This window comes from Anas acuta, chromosome 7 (genome assembly GCF_963932015.1).
Source record: "Anas acuta chromosome 7, bAnaAcu1.1, whole genome shotgun sequence".
Taxonomy (NCBI): Eukaryota; Metazoa; Chordata; class Aves; order Anseriformes; family Anatidae; genus Anas; species Anas acuta.
The window spans coordinates 37,487,405-37,499,700 of record NC_088985.1 but is presented as its reverse complement, the minus strand read 5'-3'; the positions used below and the strand labels follow the sequence as shown (position 1 = coordinate 37,499,700).

Below are 12,296 nucleotides of genomic sequence, written 5' to 3'. Positions count from 1 at the left end.
CTCAGCTCTGTAAACTAGGGCTCAGCGCTTGTTGACATACAGGGAACGGGCAAAAAGCCTTCCACCCTTCCCTGTGAGGAATCCTTCAGTGCAGGAGCACATACTGAGAACGAAAAGCTCCAAACCCAGGTTTGGGTAATGGCTCAGGGTGCAAAGTCTGCTGTTATCAGACTGGAAGGAAGGTGGGTGAAATAACCTGAAGTAGCCAAAGCCTCCAGCAGGAGGTGAGTGGAATGTGCCTGACACCAGGGAAACACCAAAATACTTTGCTAAGTGCCTCCTCGCCTTTTGAGGAACATTTAGTTTGGAGCTGAGCCCAGAAAATGCATCTGCCCCTGCAATTTACACCTCATTGGTTAAGGCTAAAGAGGGAGGAAATGAAGATGATTAATTAAGGAAAAGTAAATTAGTCTCACATTGTATGTAGCAACTGTTGGTGATTTTCCTTATTAGAGAGAACCTGTTTGTGAGCTGGCTTATTAGCCCTTTGTTTCTGCAGTGAGGGTGTGTGAGCGTCAGCCCCTAACAAGCTGTGGGCAGCAGCTCAGGGGAGCGGGGCACAATTTGGTTGGGGAAAGAAACTCACACCACATCCCCAAAGTGCTCCCTCACCATGGCTGCCTTTCTCTCCTTCCATGAGGCTTTGTTCTCCCTTTGTTGTCTGCCAAGGATGATGATAATATTGCTATTTTTGATGCATGTGATTAAAAAGAGAAGTCAATAGCTTCTGAGAACAGATTAAGCTCTCCTGAAAGTCTGCTTATCTGCTTAAAACCAAAATAAACAACAACAACAATAAGAAGAGTGTTTTGCTTTTATTCTTGTGGTGTAAATGTTCCAAGTGTGGTTCTTTCCTGATGCCGGTGTAAATCAGGAGCAATTTAAGGAAAGTCTGGCCCTCTTCTGGGAGTTTCAGGGAATGAAGTTTTTATTCTCTGTTTGATGGGAGGCTCAGCGCTGCCAGCTGGGCACCAGGACAGGTCAATGAAGACTCCAGCAGAGGAAGGGGCAGGAAGCTAAAGGGGTGACTCTTCCACTGGAGGCTTGGGTAGGAGCTGGAAAACCATTTTCTCCTGGCCCTGTGCAGGTGAGAACACACTGAGGAGCGGGGGGCTTCCCCCCAGCCCTGCCTAACGCCAGCCAGGGTCTGTGCAGCGCTGAGAGAGCGTGAATGTGACAGGCAAAACACAGAGCTTGCAGGTGGAGGGAAAGCTGTGCTGAAAGCTGTGCAAGAACAGCCCCATTCCTTCATTACACGTAGCATCTGCAGAATAACATTCCCGTTGAGTGGGAAATGACAGGTTTGGCTGTTTTTTAATGCTAGCGCTGCAATTTCCCTGCTCTACTTTCTCCCAGCAGCAATGGGAAGCCTCCTCTCCTGCCGGTGAGGTCTGCTGCCCTGGGGGCTGCCTGCAGCAGAAGAGCTGCCGAGCCCCCGCCTGGCTCCTCGCTGCTCCCCAGCTGCCTGCATGTCCCTGGCTCCCCTCTGGTCCCTGCTCTCCCCAAGCCCCCTTCCCCAGCTCCTGGGACCCCGGGCACAGAGCTCTGCTGGCCCTGGTGGGGAAGGGAGGCAAGCCTTGGAGATGTGGGCTACACCAAGGAGCCCTCCCAAGAAAGCAACCACTTGCATGCCACCAGGTCGTAAGGACCCTGGGGCACCTGTAGCACACGTCAGGTGCTGTTACCAAGTGCTGAGGCACATCCCAAGGGTCCTGCATGCTGTCCTGTGCAGCTTCCCTCCTGAGCAGGGAGCTGTGCAACCCTTGCTTTTGGGCTCTCGGTGCCTGACCACCCCAATGTGCCCGGCTTTATAGGTGAAAGAAGCATTGTTCCTTGAGAAAGGACCCAGCCTTCCACTTCTTCCTGTATTTCTGTAATGTGGTTTGATTCATTTCACTCCGTTCACAGAAATGGATGGCTGTCCTCTGCTCCTCATTACAGAGGGAGCTTTTCTGAAAACGCAGGCTCTCCTTTCTGGCACAGCAGAGGTTTAGGTTCATTTCAATTCATCATAATTAGAAAAAAATGATGAAGATTAAAAGACACATGACCATCTCCTTTGGACTTTGCTCTGTCTTCAGCAGCAGAAGCGTCTCTGCTGGCTCCAGTGGTAGAGAGAGAAAATCCTCTGAGATAATGAGACTGGCAACTTATATGTAAATACCGCGACTTTCGCTTGGAGTGGAGAGCACCTAATGAAAGCATCACCCGTTTTCATTGCCTGGGAATCAAATAGCCAGCGGTGTGCGAGATGTCCTTCTGGGTGCCTTCCAAGGTCACCCCCAGTGAGTGGAGGAAGTGGATGACGCCGATAGCTGGCCTGAGAGGAGGAGGGCGAACAAACTTCGAGCTGAACGAAGGCAGCGGGGGGGGGAGAAGCATTTTTCACAAGTATTGCCTGCGTCCAGGAGCCACGTAGAATCGCTCCAGATATTGAAACAATAATTTGCTGGCTTTTTCTCTTTGGTGAGCTCCACACAAACCCTCTTATTTCCTGGCAGGTAGACATTTATTTATGTGCTTTTCAACAAAATCTTCTTCTAAATCTTTGTGAGAGGGTAATGGCTTTGCACTGCCACAAGTGACAGCTCGTTGAGTTGCTTTTTGCATATGAAGAGTTTTGCTTTTACAGGTCGTGTCCGGACCCTGCCTGTAACAGCACATCCTGGAGGAGGGTTTGGTCTTGCAGAAGTCCCTTCTGGGACCACTCTGAGAGTGCAACTGGTCTGAACGCCCAGGCTGGAGATCTGTGCCGTCTTCTTGTTCAAAAAGCAGCCAAAGGAGCTGTGAAAACCTGGTTTTACCCACTGCTGAGCCTTTCTGGGGCTGGTTTGCTATTCCTTTATTAGTTGTTGAGTGGGAAGGAGAGAGAGTTCATTTCATCATCCCCTTGATGTTTCTTTGGGCAGGACAAGGGGCACCAGCAGCCACCTGAGCTGTGGTCACGGCTGGGATGGGACCCTTGGAGCCCTGCTGGGATCTGCAGGGGTTTTTCCCATCCTGGAGCACAGCACCTCTCTGGCAGACTGGGCTTTGCAAAATTAGTTTTGTTCTAGCGAGACTGAAACTTGCTAAAAGTCAGTCAATTAAGATAATAGGAAGCGCATCCTCACTCTAGGAAAAGAGTAGGTAAATGAGCAGTGCAGAGAAGTGCAGTATTTTCCTCTGCAAAACCACAGGTACTTAGATTAAATGGATCAATAAGCCATCTGTATCACAGTAAGAACGGTCATAAATTACTCAAAAATTCAGTTTTTGAGCAAGTCTTTGGGCATATGGGCAAAGCCAGAGCCGCTAAGCGCTGCTGCTGGGAGCCGTCCTTGCGTGCGGCTGGCTGAATGGTTCCTTCTGCTGTCAGGGGTGAGTGAGGGATGGGGCGGCAGAATGGGCGGCAGTGATGAAGAATTAAGGTAACACTGGATAAATGGAGTAACGAGTTTAATTTGGGTGCTGTGCAGCATAGTTAAAATCCAAGCAGTGGTTTTGTTTCTGAGCCTGAGCGAACCCCATAGCATGAGACGCATTAAACACCATCGTGGGAGAAAAAAACAGATTTCAGACTTCCCAGCTAACCATTGCTGGCACAGCCATGGGGAATGTGGGCAGGGTAACCCTGCTCGCCCTGTGCCACGGCTCACGGCACTCACTGCCAGCTCGTGGGGCAGCTTGGCCAGGTGCCTGCCTGGCTATCCGGGCTATAAAAGTGAGCTAATGATAATTTAAAGGCATTAACTTGGCCCTTTGTGCCACTGCCAGCTCTGGTGGTTTTATAGCTACTTGCTGACAGCTAAAAGTGATTTTTTTTTTTTCCCTTTTTGCTGTGTTACCCGCGCTGGGGAGACGGAGTGAATGAGTGCGGAGAGGAAACACGATGCTACACAAAATGGTGTTGAAAGCACAAAGTGGAAACAGATTTTCTCTCTCTCCTCAGCTCTCCAGTCCTTGTCACGATAAGGAGAGCTGGTGTTTGCAGCCCAGATGCACTTGCTCAGGTGTGTGCCATCGCTGGGAAGCAGGGACAGATCCACAAATTGCCCCTTGCAGGCAGGCGGCTGTACTGTGGGCAGAGGGAGAGCAGCAGAGCCGCCGGGGAGCAGCTCACACCAAAACTCACACTTGTGCTGCCCTGTAGGAACACGGGGCCTCAGCTACCGGGGCAGGTCCCGGTACTGATGCTGCAGGGAGAAGAGGCTGGATGGGTCCCGGTGCTGGGGAGGTGACCGGGTCCCTTCCCTCCCTCCCATTTCTGCTGGGCTGGGCGCTGCGGTGAGCCTCCTGCGCTCCACAAGCAGCCGGCTCTGCTGGCCCCAGCTCCTGACAGTGACCATTCATCCCCTCTAAAGACCGGCACGCTTTAAGGGATACAGATTTCTTTTTTCCTCTGACTTCTGCTGAATTAAGTTTTATGACAATGCGGCGTCAATAGGCTTGCAAGGTTTCCGCTGAAGAGACTCTGCGGGTCTGAATGATTCCTTTGGGGGATCGCTCTGCAGTTCGCAGCCTTGTGCACGAATCCTTCCTGTGACTTCAGCGGGAGAAGCAGCAGAGGGGAGGGCAGGATTCACCCATCGGTGACTTTATCTCCTGCTTCCAAAGGTCATATCAAGAAAATATTTTAGTCGGCTGTGTTATCTGCTACTCCATCTTCATATTGCGTAGCATTTCTCAGGAGGATATTTTAATACCATTTTTTCTTTGCTTACCAGAAACTCTTATATTGGACAAACAAGATGCATGGCTCATAGCTGCCTGCCGGAGTTTATCCGTGGCTCAGAAATAAAGTATAAAAACATATCTTTAATAATGCAGGGTAGGGCTGTTCCTTAAGTGATTTATAAACTTCATGGATATAGCGAGTCACTGCTAAAGTAGATTTACTGCTATCTCTACACGAACATCATAGAAATAATAAGGCGAGCAGATGCAAAGTTAAAAGAGAGCCCCCGTTTGTTTCAGCATGGCTGTGGCGTAAATCTGTCTTCCCATGTCACGGATTTGAGTTTTGCTTGTGGGCCAAGCAGAACTTCTAGGCAGAAAATAGAAACAAGTGCTGGGAGGAAGAAAATCATTAAGAGACAAGGAGGGGGCAGGAAAGTGTATGCAAAGCAGCCCTGGATCTACCGCGCATCTGTTCTCCAGAGAGCTGCAGCACCAAAAGCTCTTGTCCATCCTCCCCAGCACAGCCCACCTTCGCCTGGACACTGCAGACTTGGTGCAGACAGCTGGGGATGGATGCCAATTTGCCTGGCAGAGACTGGAAAAAGTCTTCTGTGCCTCGTTGTCCTGCCCACAGCCGGTCACTGCAGCGTTTTCACGGTCTGACCCCACCCCGAAGTCCTGTCTGTGGCTTCTGCCCTGAAAATCAATCCTCCCTGACCACAGGTGGTGTAAGGGAACAACAGGGTTTGCTGACCGGTGTCAGCTCCTGACCATGAAGTAGTAGTCTTGGAAAATCCGAAATGTTATCTTTTAATATGCCACATTTATTCTCTTTCAAAAGGAACAGGCCTCGGTGAATGGACTGAATGTGATGCAAGGCTTGAAGATCTCGTGGTGCTGGGCTTTGGCGTGTTCCTGCTGGAAGGGAAGGAAACCACAGGTTGCGATTGATGCCCACACAATGTCTTCCTCAGGATTTTCCTCTCAGGAGATACCCGAACGCCTCGTGGTGTGCTGTACCGAGTGAGGAAGGAGGAGGTTTGTCAGTGTCTTCAGTCTCCGCTGCCGTCAATATGGAAACCCAAATGTTACAGCCAACAAAAGCACAGCAGGAGTGGGCTGAAAACTTTGAACTCTTCAGGGATAAAAAAATGTCATTTTATTCAAATTCCATTAAAATACAGGTTCTTTGTGTTCCCGGGGCTGTAAGGGAGGAGCCTCTTTCCCTTTGCGGAATGGAATAAAACATTGCTGATAGCTGCGTGAACTGATGAAAGGGTGGGCAGGGCTTTTAAACAGGCTGGGAAAAGGACTCCTCATCCATCTATTTTCTGCCTTCAAATGAACAAACGGGAAAAATAAACACGTATGGTGTCTCGGTCCATTATTCTCCCTTCATTGTCAAAGCAGATGCTTGCTCAGTTAAAAAAAGACGGAAAGGTCTGTGGTTCCTGCAAAGGGCATGTTTTCATTTCAGCTGACACTTTCTGAAGCGATAAGGAAAATGATGTGCTATTTTTTCTTGCCAGATATCTGTTTATCCTTGTTGCTGTGTCTCAGCCCCGGACCACTGTAACACGGAGGACTTTTCCTCCCGTTGCTGGGTCGCTGCACAGCTAAACCTGGTGAGGATGGAGCTCTGTGGCGTGCCCTTTCCTCTGCCCAGGCCATTGCTGGGGTTATGCTGAGGCCCCACACAAGGTTGTGGCCGAGCATCCTGCACCCACAGCCTCTGCTGCCTCTGCTCCTGGTCCCGGCCTCAGCCCCTCGGCCTCCTGCAGGGCTTGGTCACTGTGCTGCAAACCCATGGCTGAGAGTTTCGGTCTGTGGCACGCAGGTGCTGCCGCAGGTGAGCGCTGTTAAAAGCATATGTTTACTTATGCTGCTGAGATCTGGAAAAGCTGTTATTTAAAGAGAAATCCTTCAACAGTCTGTGCAAGCATTGGCAGCCCTATCTTCTCAGCTGCAGACGTAGTCAAATTGTATTTGAAAAACAATTTCAGGCGTGCAAAGAGATTCACTTAGAGCAGTTTAGGTACAAAGTCAACACTACAGACGTGTAGGGAGCTGGTGTCAGGTTCTGGGTGTATATTTAAGATCTGAAAATGGTAAAAAATAGGTTTGTAGCTTTTATACTTACATAGTACCTACAGCAAAGGTGGCAAGGCCAAAGAAATGTGTTTTCTGGGAGCTGAGGTGCTGGGGTCAGTGGCAGTGCTGGGTTTTCTGCGATGTCTCCACAGCAGCCGGAGGCGTGCTGCTCCTGCCCCACAGGAGCACGGATTGAGGTTGCTCTGGGGGCAGGAGGAGGAGAAGGGTGCACGTGTGCAGGATGCCGGGGCAAACAGTGCTGCTGGGCTCCAGCAGGGACGTTGGGTCCAGCTCTACTTGGGGGTAGTAGCAGGATGCAGAGGACACCCTCCCAGAATAAAAGTTTCCATCTACGTTTCCTCTGAAATGACTAGTCACAACTAATTCTGCGGTCCTTCCAGTGAAATATCTCCAGTAACTTCCCGGGGAGCGTTTGGTAGGAGCAGGCAGCCACCCCGCCGTGGGAGTGCTGCAGAAAGCCATTGCAGCTGCAGGGGCAGCAGTAACGTGCAGCCCTTGTAGACTCAATGACTACAGTATAATTTTATTTATGGGTAAATAATACTTAGCGCTGAGCTCACAAACATTAATCTTAAAGCAAGGGTTTTACTTCTAACATTTCCTCCTATTGTAAAATTAATAACAGGTAAGACGCACTGGTGAATTTAAAGGGCTGTGGCTGCGCTGTCACGGAGGCGCTGTGGAAGCACCTCGGTTCGCTTGTTTGCAGACACAGCTGCACTCCCAAACCTCTCCTCATGCAGATTTTCTGAGAGCCTGGGATCGCTCTGGGTTCAAGCAATAACAGCCAGGTGCAAAGCCAAGGAGACGTTTCAATTGCATCCTCTTCTACTGAATTAGAGCACTCTATTGATATGAAACCAAATCTGTTCTGAAGGCTTCTGTGAGCTGCGTTTCACTGGGAAATCTTCATGTATCACAACAGAAGAGTTGGAAGAAAAAAGATGGTTTGCCAACCCAGATTCGTAGATCTAAATATCAGTGATCCTGATGCTACCGGGATATGTGGCTCAAATTGAATACCGCCAGCCTGCCTGCATGTGAATTCCCTTCCTATTCCCTTCCAGTTCTCATTTCTCATGAGAAATTGTCTCTTAAAAAGCTTCTGTATGACTGAATGCTTCCATCCACTCTGGACTTACTCTTGACTTTATGGCTTCTCCTTGACTCAGGACCCTCCTTTGCTATGCCCTCCTGCAAATGACACACTTTCACTTCAAAATCCTTATTCATAAATGTCAACACCTCCAGAGACAGGAAAGTAAATGTGGGCTCTAAATCTTTACTTAAACTCACGACGACATCCTCTGATTTTTAAAGTGCCCGGCGTTAAGCAGTTTCCATTGGATTCTTAGCCTAAATCAGCAGTAATAGGATGTCTCCCAACCTTGTACTACAGCCTCTCACCCTATCAGTCATGAAAAGTTTGCATCTCATACATACTCAGGGTGTGCAGCTTTCAGACTTACCGATCCATATTCTGAGATTTATTGGGCATTAACCTGTCTTTTAACTATAAATTTACTCATTTACGTTTGTGATGCGATGTGTCAAGGTAGTTTCAGCATTTGCATGATCCTGGTAGAATCGTGAAGTGTTTCAAAGATGAATTGAGTGATATCTAAATTATTCATGTGCAGTGTCTGGGAATCTTTACATTGCTTCCCTAAATCAGAAGAACTAGGAAAACTGGAAACCTCAGCTAATACCCCCGTAATAACGTGTCATTCTGAAAGGAATTAGAAATAATGCTGCCACTTTCCAGCACTTTTTGTGAGCACTGCTACATATAAATGCTTTGTGCTTGCTGATGGAAAGCTATGGATGGCACATTTTGACCATCATCACGACCACAATCTGAGGAATACAGCGGGCGTGCCTCCCTGTGACAGCAATGTGAAGGAATCACGGACACTGCGTCTTTGCTGCTAGCCTGCTGTGAATGCCAGGTGCTCGAGAACAAGGCGTTTTGTGAGGCGAGGGGGGGCCGAGCAGAGCAGAGGGACAGGCAGGGTGCCCCGGCTGCTGGATGTAACACAGCCCCCGGGGCAGCCCCCGTAAACACTGGGGGACGGTAGGCACTGTTATATGGACATTAAACTTTGATTTTTGGCTCTGAGACCTCTGACATTGTTTTTTCCTTAAACCTCCCCAGGGACATAAAGGGGGTAAGGTCACCCACTGAAGGCGTTATTGCAGAGCACGGGGACACAACACTTTACCAGCAGCCCGGGGCCGGGCTGCTAACCGAGGAGCAGGAGGCTCGGGGCTCATCCTGCAGCATGGGCTGGGTGGGAGGATGGCTTTGAGCTGTGCCATGCCATGTAAGTGTCACCTGTGCTGCCACACAGACCTCACAGGGATGTCTCACGGGTGTATGTAGGACATGCATCCTGGGCAGCAGTGTCACACCCCAGCACTGTCTCTAGCCCGATGCTTCCCTGTGCTGGCAGAGGTCACTCTGAGCAGCCACCAGCTGCCACCATGAAGGTGTCACCCCAAAAGGCCCCGTGGGAGCAGGAACCTCTCCAAGAGGTCTCTGCAAGAGGCTGAGCTCCTCTTCATGCTTCTGCTTTACCGCCAGGATCGTTGCGTCCCTAATAGCTTTTATAGCGGCGATGGCCCAGTAACACCACCTCTGATTTAATCTCGTTCTCTGCTCTGACAGCTAATTCAAATCCCTGTTAGAAGTCATCAGATACTGAGAGGCAGAGCAGCGGCGTGTCACTGAAATAAGCTGAAAACGGGTTCCTAAAAATGTCACAGACTGCAATCCACTCTGCAGGCCCCTCCTGTGCATTGCTGCTTCCACAGGGACCTTCTGTCGGTGTCCCTAAACCGGCCCCAACCACCGAGCCTCTAAAGGGCTCAGACATTTCGGTCAGACCGTCGGTGTGTGTGCATGTTATCAGCCAACCCAAAGTTAATAACCCGCTATTAAATGCATCTGTGATGCGTAGCTGATCTGGATGACCACCAGAGCTGTTCCTCTCCAACCCAAGTGTTTCCCTGCTTCACGTTCAGGCTGCACCAGCTCACATTGCCCCCTTGCATTTAAATAAGAAAAGCCAATTCCATGATGCTTTAGTTCACCAAAACGGAGAAATAAAACCTGCTATATTTTGCACTTCAAAGTTATCTGACAAATTTTATAAACTTCTGAATTTAAAAAGGAGATGATTCAAAGGTCCTTCGCAATACAGTACCTCAGTATAATTTGCTGTTCTGTTTATCACACAAAATTTTTCACTGATCCCTTGCACTGTCCCCCAGAAAATCCCCACTCCAATTACTTGTTAAGTAATGTCATCAACTATATTTGGAGCAAAGACAAAGTAAACACAATCCCCAAACTTCTTAGTCGTTGAATAGTCAATGTAAATGATGAAAATGAGTCAGAAATTAAACCACTGTGCTCCAGCAGAAATGTTTTAAGCTTCACTTGACAACTTTGGTTTGCTTTAGACAGGAAAATGTTCCTGGGGAAACGTTTCTCTAGTTAAAGGAGGATTTTAATGCTGCAAAAAACACCGAACTTGTCAGAAACTTTGCAGCTATGCTCTTAGAAAAGAAAGCGTTGACTGTTTTCATGCCGTACTTTTCAGATCAATGTCAGGACGCATTATTTGTGGCGCTGAGCCCGCCGTGCAGCATCGCTCCGCTCCGGTCCCTTCAGGCTTCGGGTCTCCAGCCCCTTGTTTTCGGCGTGGGCACATGACAAGCGGCATCCCTAAGGTTCAGCTGAATGCTGTCAACAACAGGACCCTTGCTTCAATCCGTCGCTTACTTACAGTAAAGCTTACATCTGCTTTTGTTTCAGTTGTCCATACGAGTCCGGGTAACTGCAACCTTAGCCATAAATCTCCCCTCTGATGTAAAGTCACACTGCTCCTGTTGGTAATCAGAATTTCAAAGGAAAATCTCTCTCATATAGGTTGAAGGGACCTTTACCCTAATGAAGTTATTAAAAATCTACCCACCTCTACCCAATAAAGCCACCTGAGGATGGCAGAGTAGGGGCAGAGCTGCTGGTGCTGCCTCCCCCCGAGGGCCACCTCAGCATCTCTCCGTGCCCGCTGGCAGAGGACGTGTGGGGACTTGCTGCACGGAGCTGATCAGGCTCAGAATAGTCCTTCCATATGTTGTTTCTCCAGGAGCTGGCAAAACTTTGGTTAAGATAAGCTAAGCACACAACAAACAGGGAAAGTATGCAAACACGTTTGATTTAGGTGGGAAAATTTTACTCTTCTGTCATTCGACTACGGCACAAGCTCTGCAAATGCTCATCCAAACCTAACGCTCTTTCCAGCCCCCATCCTCAGGGACCAGCAGTGATTTTCCTCTGGACAGACTCATTGGACATTTCTCCCACCACTAGCTTTATTTCCCCTTTTTATTACTCAGACTCTGTGCTTGCAAGCGAGGAGTCAAGGGCTATAAAACCAAAGCCAAATAAATGAGATAACCCCCAAGATGCTTTGGCAGACAGCTTCCACCCTCACCCACGGGGGCATTTTCTGGTCAGGGGACATCAGAGGTGGAGGCTGCTGCTACCACCAACAAAACATGTCCCCTTTCTGGTGGCAGACCCTGAGGGAAGGGCTCTTCCATCTCCCCAGGGCACCCCTGGGTGCTGCTAGGGAAAACGCCACCTGGATTCAGGGCTGGTGTTGGTGTGCTCCGAGGAGCAAAGCCCACGAGCACCCTGCACTGGGCAGCCAGACACGCTGCCAACACCACCCCACACCAAAGGCAGCCCCCATCTGTCTGCACTGGACGCTCATTTGTCATCACCTAGTGACGTGAGGGGGTTTGTATTAACCTTGCACAGGGCCACAGGAGCCAGCCAGATGCTGCAGGGGGCCCAAAATGAGCTGGGGCCTTGGGAGCTGGCAGCAGGGCTCCTCTTCACTCAAGGGCAGGACCTCACTGGGGTATTTTGTCTTGGGGAGACATGGATACAGCCAGCAAGACGGTTCTGCGGGTCCATCTGCTCCAGCCCACGTGGCAAGGGCGTTGTTAATGCATAAATTCCTTGTTTTGTTCATCTACTGGTTGTTTATTGTGTTATAACATTGCCCATAGGAGTTTGGGGGGAATATTAGGGAGTTTAGGCACTGCGATGCTTGTGTCACGATCACATAGAAATTTGTTACTACAGTTAACGTTTAAAGTGGGGAATATAAATTAAAGGAACCTATATTCCTGCTTTTCCCACTTAGAAATGTACTATCAGCGTACAAAATGTTGCTGTAACTCCACAGAAAACTAAAAACATGTTAGACCCCAGCTTCTAGCGAGCCAGATTTCTTCTGAGAGATTTCAGCAGGCAGGCTGCCAAGCTGGGAACTGCAGCCACGGAGATATATTTCTTTTTGCTCCGGCTCATTAGCAAGAAGCAGCTGTTAGTTCATTCAGTATTAATGTCAGCCATAATGAAAGACACCCACTTGTAGGAAGAGGTGAATTTGGAGAGAACTATAAAGAAGGACTCCGTGCCAAATTACACGGTATCAGTCAGGGTG

At 49.1% G+C, this 12,296-nt stretch overlaps 1 long non-coding RNA gene across 2 annotated transcripts; it reads left to right on the top strand.

Moving 5' to 3' along the window:
• Window positions 1-491: 491 nt before the first annotated feature.
• On the top strand, window positions 492-6,073 carry LOC137859853 (uncharacterized). 2 transcript variants are annotated; one of them, XR_011098600.1, is made up of 2 exons: window positions 492-1,087; window positions 5,501-6,073. It is a non-coding gene; the product is annotated as an uncharacterized lncRNA (long non-coding RNA). The 2 variants fall into 2 exon arrangements; XR_011098601.1 differs by having other exon boundaries at window positions 3,932-6,073.
• Window positions 6,074-12,296: the final 6,223 nt, after the last annotated feature.